The sequence below is a fragment of the Sminthopsis crassicaudata genome, chromosome 1 (assembly GCF_048593235.1).
Source record: "Sminthopsis crassicaudata isolate SCR6 chromosome 1, ASM4859323v1, whole genome shotgun sequence".
Taxonomy (NCBI): Eukaryota; Metazoa; Chordata; class Mammalia; order Dasyuromorphia; family Dasyuridae; genus Sminthopsis; species Sminthopsis crassicaudata.
In genome coordinates, this window is record NC_133617.1 from 111,181,599 (window position 1) to 111,192,725 (window position 11,127).

The 11,127-nt window shown below is 41.3% G+C and overlaps 1 long non-coding RNA gene across 1 annotated transcript; it reads left to right on the forward strand.

The window, feature by feature from the left end:
• Positions 1–226: 226 nt before the first annotated feature.
• Positions 227–8,464, forward strand: LOC141552806 (uncharacterized). The gene is made up of 4 exons (XR_012485248.1): positions 227–269; positions 881–1,059; positions 1,513–1,599; positions 7,435–8,464. It is a non-coding gene; the product is annotated as an uncharacterized LOC141552806 (long non-coding RNA).
• Positions 8,465–11,127: the final 2,663 nt, after the last annotated feature.

Below are 11,127 nucleotides of genomic sequence, written 5' to 3' on the forward strand. Positions count from 1 at the left end.
GAAGGAGGGAGAGGGATATGGAAAGGGAGAGGGGGAGGGAGAGGTGTTGGGAGAAGTGCAGGGAGAAGGAAAGGAAGAGGGAGAGGGGGGAGGGGGAGGAGAGAAGGAGGGAGAGGGAGAGTGGGAGAGAGAGGGGTTGGGAGAGGGAGAGGGAAAGGGGAAAGGGGAGGAGAGGGAGAGGGAGAAAGAGAGGCAGAAGGGGAGGGAGAGAAGAGGGAGAGGAAGAGGGAGTGGCAGAGGGGAAGGGAGAGGAGAGGGAGAGAAAGATGGTGAGGGAGAGGAGGAGGGAGAGGGAGAGCTGGAAAAGTAGGTGGAGGGAGAGGAAGAGGAAGAGGGAGAGGGAGAGGGGAAGGAGAGGGGGAGGGGGAGGAGGAGTGAGAGAGAGAGGGAGAGGGAGAGGGTAAGCCACAATTAAGTCCTGATAAACTGTACAGAGACAGGATCTTCTGCATTACTGCTGGAGCCATAGCTCTAGCTTGGGGGATCTGAAGGTCTGAGAATTACAGGATTACATAGTCTTCTTCCATTTAATATTTTTCTGTGTCTGTACTTTTGTGAAGAATTCTGTGTCATGTCTGTTCTGTGAAGGGGAATTTGTTATCTAAAAGTTATAAAATTAAGTCAGTAAGAAGAAAAAACTTGTATACTGCCCACCATAGAAAGAAAAAAATATACTCCAACTTTTCCCTGTAGACCCAGTTCTGGCCAAGAAGGAAGAAACTAGAGAAATGAAGGGAACTAATTTTTGAGAGCAATGATTGAGGAGTTTGGCTATTGGTCATTTTAAGATTGAAAAACACCATAAAACAAATGTTATGTAAATATTAATTTCTTTATTGGATTTAATTGTTTCATATGAGATAACTTTACATGTTTTCAGATGTGACCCACATACAAGCCAATGTTGAATTAAATGAATTTGTGTGTGTTTAATCTGGAAGCAAATTCAACTAAATTAAAACCTGCATGAGGAGGATGAAGCATAGAGTACAAAGAGCCTTTCTCTTTCTTCCTACTTCCCCAGTAACCTGACTGCATCAGGGACACACAGATGAAGAGGTGAGAACAAGAGAAAGGAAATATACTTGCTCAATTAAGTGAAATTTGTTATTTAAGACATAATAGTGAAAGAAATGTTAAAAGATCTCTCATAAAAGCCTACTAGAGGGATATGTAAATTGTACTCTTTGCACTAACTGTATTAACAGAAGTTTGAATAGATTGAGAATGTTGGGGACAAACTGAAAAGCAGTTGATTGCCATTAAATTCTGGCAGCAAATAGCCTAGTCCTCAAGCCTTTTCTGATTCAGAGAGGAAACAGTAAGATTTGTATGGACTGAAAAAAACAATCAAAAATTAATATTTTTTTTTATTGTAGAAGCGAGATTTTGCTTGTAACTAAAAGTATGTATCTAAAAAACAAAAAACAAAACTCCTCCAAACATATCTAGATCAGGTTTGCACTTTGAAAGCCTGGAGACTTGAGAGTATGCAGCTTTCAATTGACACAGGTGAAAGAGAACAAAGAAAGAGCGTATCAGTGAAACAAAGTAACCAGAAAGTGAAGAGGAGTCAATTTCTGGAATTTCTCTTAAATTGTAAGTATGTTACATTTCTTGAAAGTATCTTGTGAGCAAGCTTGTTATCCCTGAGAAATAATTAATTGGAGTTACAAAGATCCCAATGAAGGATGAGTTTATTGATAATTTACAACTTTGTTAAGTAGAAATAATTTCTACTGATTGGCTTTTACACCTGGGATGTTGTGCTTAAGGGCCACCTCTTTAGATGTGAAGATGAGTTGTAAATTTTAGATGATAAATATCTATTAAAGTTACATGAGACAATCACTATTCACTGGTATTTGCTAGAATTGTGCATTTGTTTAATTGAATTGAAACAATAGAGAAAATTTAAATCTGTATTTGATATGATTTAATGTTAAAAATTGGTTAATAAAACAAAGTTCTGGTAACTTGCCTTAAGAGGTCACATGTTTAGATCCCCTAACTAGATGAAATAGGTTGCTTTCTAAAATGTTTATTGGGTAATTTATGAAAATCATAATCTATGCTTTAAAATTTCATCAGCTTGGCTGAATATATAAGTTTTATGAAATCTGGCCCACAGTTATTTACATATTGGCTATATTGTAAATCTGGTTTTAAAAACAAGGGACAACAAATATTAACTTGAAAAAGCAATTGATAGTTTGAATGGAACATCTAGTAAGAATACCACAAGGTTAAATGTTGATTTAAAGAAAAACAAAAAAAAAAAACAAAACAACTTTTCCTTATTGGTGTCTATAATGAAACTGGAAACAACAAAATTAAATGAGATTCCTATCCACTTTGGTGACAGGCTATGTTCTGTTTGTTCAGCTATTACTTATGGAAACTGTGAAATTGCTCATCAAATTGGGAGTATTTTCATAATACTGACATGTAAAATTGTTAAGGATTATTGATGTAATAGGTTGATAGAAGGAAAGTGACAGCATGATAGAAAGGAGGAGAAAGAGAGAGGGAGACAGGATAGGGGAGGACATAGAGAGTAGCAGAATGTTTGGCTGGTATCAAAAGGTAATTCCAAGACCCCAAAATTGAGAGATGGAATGGGTCCCAGGAATGGTAGATATGAAGTAGGGTCAGAGAACAAGAAAAAGGAGTGATACCACATGGCATAGGGAAAGGATAAGGATGCCACTAGTCTGTGATTGGGGGGCTGACACAGGAGGCCAGTGGTCTTGGGGTTGCCCATGGGTAGATTTTGTGGGAAGGATTTAGCCCCAGGCACATGAATGGGATTTTGGTTAGACAGGCCAGGGAAGTAGATAGACTTCTGGCTTACTTTGTAAACTTGCCAAACTTGGTTTGGAAAAAAGCTTGGTTCTGGATGTACAGTTCCAGTCTCCTCTTCTTTAAGTTTCTGGAGAACTTCAGAACAGATATATTTCAAATAGAAAGGGGGGCAGTCTGCCAAGTACCCAAAGGGTTACCAAAATGCGCATCCCCTTTGATACAGCACTGTTTCTATGGAGCCCATATTCCAAAGAGATTTTAAAAGAGGGGAAAGGGGCCCACACGTTCAAAAGTATTTGTGGCAGACCTTTTTGTACTGGCAAGAAACAGGAAACTGAGTGGATGCTCATCAGTTTGAAAATGGCTGAATAAAATGTGATATATGAATGTTGTGGAATATTGTTGTTCTATAAAAAATGATCAGTAGGATGAATTCAGAGAGGGTTAGAGAGACTTACATAAACTGATGCTAAGTGAAATGAGTAGCACCAGGAGATGATTATACACGTCAAAAACAAGATTATACAATGATCAATTCTGATGGACGTGGCTCTCTTATACAATGACATGACTGAGACCAGTTCCAACAATCTTGTGATGAAGAGAGCCATCTACACCCAGAGAGAGGACTGTGGGAACTGAGTCTGGATCACAACTTAATATTTGCATTCTTTATATTTTGTTTGGTTGCATTTTGTTTTCCCATTTTTTGTTCCTGATCTGATTTTTTTATGCAGCAAGATACTTGTACAAATGTTTACATATATTGCATGTAACATAATATTTTAACATAACATAGGCCTTATCTAAAATCACTTGACTCAGGAGAAGTTGAAACTGAGGCCTATAGGCTTGATCTGCTTTAACTAACAGTCTCTAATCAATATGTGCTATGAGTTCTTCACCTTTTCCCACACAGGCATCATACAAAGGAGGCGACTCCTTCACTGATTCCTGTGACCTCATAGATGCCCTTTAGCTGTGGGAGGAGGAAGCAGGTCCTCTTTGACCTGGTGTTCTGGGAGTCATCGGGATTTTAGCTAGGCAGGAGGAGAATATGTGAATAAAAAACCTTGACCTTGCACATGGCTGTCCTCAAGCACTCTACCAAGCATCTACACCAGCATTCTTATGGGCTGACTGCCAGGGATCTCTGAAGACATCAGACAGAAGTAAGCTTGGTTTACTGGTTTAACACTGCAAAAGACGGTGCCAGAGAATCCTTTGAGGGCCTGGGACTTAGGCCACACTGGCAATAGTGAAGGCACGGTGGAACAAGGGTATTAGCAAATGCCTAGAGTTAATACTCATAAGTGGCACCCAAACTTGTGGTACGCTGTAGATTGCTAGACCTCCAGTAATTAATCGGGAAGACAAGATAGTCCTTCACCCAGTTGGGAATTCAGAGAGGCATTATGGATCTAAGGATACCTAGGATCAAGCTCCAGCTCACAACTATGCATGCAGCTCCTGTAAATAGGTTAAAGGGCCAGATGGTCTTTTGACAAAGATCACCTCTGAAGAACAGCAGGAGTTTGCTTTCAAGCTCCAAGGCCTTTATTCCCACGCCCAGTAAAATCATCTCAGCAAGGAAAAAATCTAGAGCTAATAGAGATGGTTGACAGTATAGAGTAAAAAATACAACAAGTAAAGGTTGAGTCAGAAGTAAAAGGAAAAATCACATTACAGACAATAAAAGAGAACAGAATTACAGGGGGGATTACAGGTTGAGTTAGGGAAAATACAAAGTTAGCTAACAGCAGTAAGAACCCAAAGAGTTCATCCTACTGGCTGAAACTGAGAAGGAAAAAAGCCAGCAGAAAGCTGGTGAACCTTCCATATGGAAACTAACCAAAGAAATCCACTTTAGCACTTTGTTAATTTATCTCATCTACTACTGCTTAAGAGGATCTACTGGGCATAGTAGTCATTTCACTGAAGGAACTACCCTGCTAATTCAAAGGGGTTTGTTTATTTTCATATGCAAAACTCAGTTTCTGCTTCAATTCTGCCCATCACTGAGCATGTGCCTTTGGGGATTTTCCCATTTCCTGACCCTCCTCCTTCAACTCCACCTTCAGGGGCAGGAGGAGGAGGAGAAGGAGGAGAGGAAGGGGCCATGGTATCAGCACCCCCCACTAGCCAGTTACAACTCCCTGAGTCTTTATTACAAAAGGCAGGAATAGTCTTCATTGCCTCAGGCAAGGAGAAATTATGGCATCTTGGGGGCAACAATTGTTATTGTGCTCAGAGTCTTTGAAAATGCTGCTCAGTTAGTCTCTAACAAGGCCCTGAGGGTAAGAGATTGCAGTTAGAGTAGTTTTCATGGCTATAGGACTACAGAGCTGTTCTCTGGGAAACTGGAACTCCTCTTGGCTCAGCTTGCAGAGCTTTTGCTTCCACACACAGTTAGCTTCATTGCCTTGCCCCCTGAAGGTACTTATTAGACAGTGTCTATTCATAGGATAATTTGGGAAACTGAGGAATGTGTAACTATTGTCCCAATATAAACACTGTGTGATCAGTGACCCAGAAAGAGAAGTATCACATTTATGGCCTCCCACTGGTGAAATATCATTTAGTGATATTTATTCACATTTTTGACTTCCAGCAAGAGAATTCAGGAATATTAAAGACTGCAGCTGTTACAGCAGAACTCCCTTTGCTCATCATCTGTATGAAGGGCACACCACTGAAAAGGTGGCTAAACCCAGATGTAAATCACACAGCTATTAGAGCTCCCAGCTGGTCTGGTAACTGGCAAAAGATTACAGCAAACGCCTATATTATATATCTGGCACAAAAAGGTCTATAGTAGCTAAAATTAGTGCTACCTCTGAGATGGGAATTTAAAGATAAGAGAAGTTTATATTTTACATTTGAAATATTCCCCATCAATCACTGAGCAAGAGACCTTCAAAGTAAAAAAAAAAAATCAGGCTTCATTAGGTATAGAACAGGAGCAACTTAACCAAGGACATTCACAAGCTTCTCTAGGTCCTTGGGATTCCCCTGAATTTGTCATTGAGGGGAGATAGTAAATGGATAGATGGAGACAATGGAAGCTCTTCAGCTTGGTCTTCCATCTTTTCAATTGACTAAGGATTGGTCTTTTTTGATTAAGAATTGTATCCCTCTGGATGAGTATATGAAGGGATTTCCCTTCTCAGTGCCCAGTATTCATTTAGCTGAGCCTTGTGAAGCATCCAAAAGGACTTTTTTGCTAGAAGGTATGAAGAGTAGCCTTACTGTGTGTCAAATGCATGTGGCTGTTGATAATAATCCTGTTATAAATGTAACTCCAAAACTTGTTACCATCAGTATATGACATTTTAGGAGGATACAGTGCTTTAGGCTCATCATGCCAGCTCACAAATGAAGAGGCTCTAAGAGAGACTGAATTGGCTTTATCTAATAAGGATGAAAGACTAACTCAGAAAGTATTGGAAATATTAATTTTTGTTACAAAAGGGGCGTCCACAGCAATCCTTCATCAAGGAGACAGTATGATGAAGGGGGCAAACCTCCCAGCACAATCAGATCAAATTCTATTCCTTATGCAGTGCTTGTGACTAGAATTTCAATGACAGACATTAAGAGAATAGTACAATTATCTGGGACAAGACCTGGCACAATATACCCTTCTTAAAACCAATACACAAATTGATGTGTTGTGAAACCATCCCAGAGTGGAAAAATGTTTTGGGATAGCTCCAAGCCTTGCACATGAGTATGTAAATATAATTTTTGATTTGGCTTATTCAGTAGATGTGGTACAAAGAATTGCCAAAGCCGAAATAAAATTTGTAGTTTCTAATATATATCATCAGCTCTTTCAAGAATTTCCGAGAGCAAGTGAGAAGGCACTCGTTATATCCTGCATGCCCATTTTCATAGAGGACTTTAAAATCCTATCTCTTATCATGTTGCTAGATCTTTACCTTTGCAAATTGTGATGAGGATGCTAAGAGCACAGCAAAAAGTGGTACAGCTTGTCTTCCTTTTCACGATCCTATGCTGCATTCAGGCCAAAACCCTGGTGATTTGAGATGTAATGCTCCATGGCAAATGGACATCAGTCATGTTAAGAGGCAGAGCAGTCATATAACCATGGATATATATTCTCAGTTCTTTATGGTTTCACTGCAATCAGGAGCAGCAGTCAGGCATGTGATCAGCCATCTTTCCATTGTAGGAATCTCACATGCACTGAAGACAGATAATGGACCAGCTTATACATCTTCTGCCTTTAGGTGCTATTGCATTGAATTTGGCTTTGTCCATTACTCTGGCATCCCATACAACCTTCCTAGCAAAGCCATCATTAGACAGACTATTTATACCCCCAAGATGCTCCCATCCATACAAGAGAATCTGTGAATTTGCACGAGATGGGGCAATACATACATGTAATTACATGCAATTTTCCAGTTCTTTGGATATCACCCCATAAATTCACTTCTGACATGCAGAAAGCATGGGTACATGGAGAAATCACATCTAACTAAAAGACTGGTAGAGAAGGAGAAGAGCCCCCTGCCCACAGTGATGTTGAAGGGCCTAGATGGCATCTGGAAGGCCCTGGTTGGGTCAAAGTTTGGGGTTCTCAGTGTGCTCTTGTTGTTGCAGATGCAGACCCAACAGAAGAGGAGTGGATCCCAACCAGAAACATCTGTGACCTGGAGATCCAAGAGAAGGACCAGACGACGTCCCAGCCCTCCAGATGCCGATGGCAGCCATGTCCCTCCTGACAATGACCCCAGAGACAGCAGATAACTACAGGATAGCATCTGAATTGGAGTGATTTTGAGTAATATGCAATACATGCAGACTGATAACTGGAGAATGGGCCTGTGTGCTTCTCCCATTGCTACTTGCTGTTCATATGGTGTATTGGGGAGGGGCTTTACTCCCTTTTCTACTTATAATCAATGCCCCAAAATTAGTGGGTGAAAAACCAACACTCCACCTGCCAGAGTTACTGAGTCATTGCTGCAGGACATTCCTTTTTTTTTTTTTTTTTTTTTTTTTTAACCAAAAGATATATATAATGGAAACTGCTGACTCAACACATCCCACCTTCTTGACATCCTGCCTCCTTGACATCCTGCATTCTTGACATCTTGTGTCTTTGACATCCTGCATCCTTGACATTTCAACTCCATGACATCCTGCCTCCTTCATATACTGCATCCTCAACATCCTGCCATCTTGACATCCTGCATCCTTGACATTCTACCTCCTTGCATTCTGCCTCCTTGACATCCTGTCTCCTTAACATCCTGCCTCCTTGACATACTGCGTCCTTGACATCCTGCCTCCTTGACATCCTGCATCCTTGACATCATGTATCCTTGATATGCTGCTTCCATGCCATCCTGCCTTGTTGAAGATGACTTTATTGAATGGGTTGAACACCATGTTGTTTATACTTGGTTTTGGCCAATTTTTGGCCTAGTTCTCTCTGTCATACTTTTGTTTGCCTGTGTTCTGCTATATATTCTGTAATGTCATTGATCAGGCCAGCTATTGTTGATGCTAAAGTTAGCTTGATGTAATGAGTGGTGCCCACTTTACAAGAGAAGGAATTGTAAGGGTCAAAGGAGGAATCAGGCATAGTGCAACAGGAAGTAAACAACCAATAAAGCTGGAGAATCCCAGAAGTGGGTCTGCTGTCAACTAGTAGGGACCATCTCATGGGTGGGAACTCTGGTGGTATTGAGATCCACATCATTAATGGGAGGCTTCTTGTAATCTGATTGGTTGTGCCTGTGACCTCATAGACCCTCAAAGCTGTGGGAAGAAGAAGAACGTCCTCTTTGACCTGATGTCTGGGAGTCAGCAGGAGGTCAGCTAGGCATTAGGTGAACATGTGAATAAAAGACCTTGAGCTTGCACATGGTTGTTCTCCACCATGTATCTAAACTATTGTTCTTAGGAAATGATGGCCAGAGATCTCTGAAGACCTCAGACAGAGGGAAGGTTGCTAAAACTGGTTTGAGCACTACAAAAGACAGTGCCCAGAAATTTCTCTGAGGGCTTGGGAATTATGAGGAACTGGCAGTAGTAAATGCAGAGTGGGCATTAACACAGGAATTCACAAGATTACTAAATGCCTTCACATGGCATTTACAGTATTGGGGGATCTTATTCTCAAATTAGTTCTTGCATTGTTGGGTCAAGGTTTTTTTTTTTTTTTTTTTTTTTTTTTTTTTTTTTTGGTCACACTTTTCAGGTAGTTGACTTCTTCTGTTTTCCATTTTATTCTATTCAGTTCTCCAGATCTGTCTTTAAATTTATGTTTCACATTGTTTTATTTATTTCCAATGTTGACAATTTTTATTATTTCTTGATTTTTCGGCATTTCCTTAGATGCCCATTGACAATCTTCATTTTTTAAAGCGTAATTTTCATCTTGAAACTCCTTTCCTCCTTTGGAAGTTGGGTTTTCTTTTTTTACCCATCAGCTTCTGGATTTTTTTTGGACAGATTTTTTTTGGTTACTTTTTCCTCAATTTCATTTGATTTTTAAATTGTTTTTTTGAGTTGTTCTACACATTTTCTTTGGGGTTGTAGCCATTGATGATTACCCTTTATGCTACATGCTTTTTTACTTGAGTGTCCACCCCTAAAGATGAACTCTCATTTTCCCTGTTCCCATAATATACTTTAATGGTGGGATTCTTCTTTGCCGGTGCTTTAAAAAAAAAAAAAAAATGAAGGTTCCATAAGCTTCCTTCAATGTTTCTCTCTGACCAGGAACTTCAAAGTCTCTGACCAGGAGCCCCAAAGCAAGAGCTCTCCTCTCCTGCAAATACTGGCAGCCAGCTGCATCCCTACCCCACTGCCTCTGCACCCACTGGGGGCTGGTTCCTTCTTGCCAGGGTCAGGTCCTCAGTGACACAGCTGGGCCTGGCTGCCATCCTAATCAGCCCAGATTCTCTCAGGCCTCCAGAACTCAGATCTCAACTTGACAGAGACTTTGGGAGATGAAACTCTGTGGTTCTGCTGAGGCTCCAGCCACTCCCAACTAGGCCAGGGGGCCCCACTGTTTCTAATGATTTAGCTTGGACATGTTGCCACTTCAGTCAAATTCACGTCCAGCCCAGTGGCTTTTTTCATTTTTTTTGGTTGTTATAGAAAACCCCTGTGTACCTCCAGTCTTTCATTTAAATATCTGTATTCACCCATAGTATGCATTTGTTCTATGGGGAGGGGGGAATTGACATCTGGAACTTAATTGTGTACACTCCAACACCTCCCTACACTAAAAATTTTAAAGAAGCCTCAGTCTCTTCTGTGGCTGCTTGGGGAGGACTGCTTGGGGACTGTTTTTGGATATTGTTTGGACTGGGGGTCCATGGCTGGCTGGGCTTTGGCTCTCCTCTTCCAGCGACCTTTGGGAGAACTGGCTGAGATCACTTCTTGGGGATCTTCTCCTTGGGACCAATTGGAGAAGGGTTCGAAGATAGTTTCAGAGCAAATCTTCCATTCTGTGGGAGGGCCTGGTTGGATTTTTACTGCTGATTTGGCCAACGAATCGTTACTCTGATTGAAATGATGGGGCTTCAGGGGCTTCTCCTTGGTCCCATTGAAAGGGGTTTTCAGAGGTTATCTCGGAGGATGTCTTGGATATTGCACCCGGATCATATAGGACAATTGGTGTCCTCTCCAGAGGAGCACTGTCGATATTATCAGGATAGGCCAGGGTGGCTTTCTGCTGTCCTTTGGGGAAACCAGGAGGGAATGGTTCCACCAGAACAAGGGGAACTGCCAGGCTCATACAAAGAAACCCAAAAGCTAAGCTTCTTAGCCAAGATGGGACCATTGTGTCCTTTTCCTGCCTTGAGCTGGCACGAAGGATGCCCTTCTGGCCCTCCAGGTCTGGCTTTTATGCATTGTTGCTTGCTGTTATGGGAGAAACTCGGTGATGGGGACCTCAGAATATGAGTGATTTTGCTTTCTGAAAAAAGCTCCTCTGCTCCTCCTGGACCAAGCCTGTGAATGAAGAAGGGACCAGATGAGCAAAGGGGAAGGAATCAGGAAGCAGATTTGGGGTGCAAAACCATAGCAGCAGCACAGGGTTTATGATCTACCAAGAGTGATCCCTGGCCTTTGGAGGACAACTGGCCCCTTGTCAGTGTGCTCGAACATATGCTCTCCCTCCTTATATACTTGGAGGAAGCCCACAGGCAACTCCATTACTTCCCATTTTTCTGGGAGCCACTTATTTGTACAGTTGTTAGTATGGGGTCACTCCCTTAGAATGGGAGCTCCTTAAGACCAGAGCCTGGCTTGGGCCATTCTTTGTATCCCCCAGTG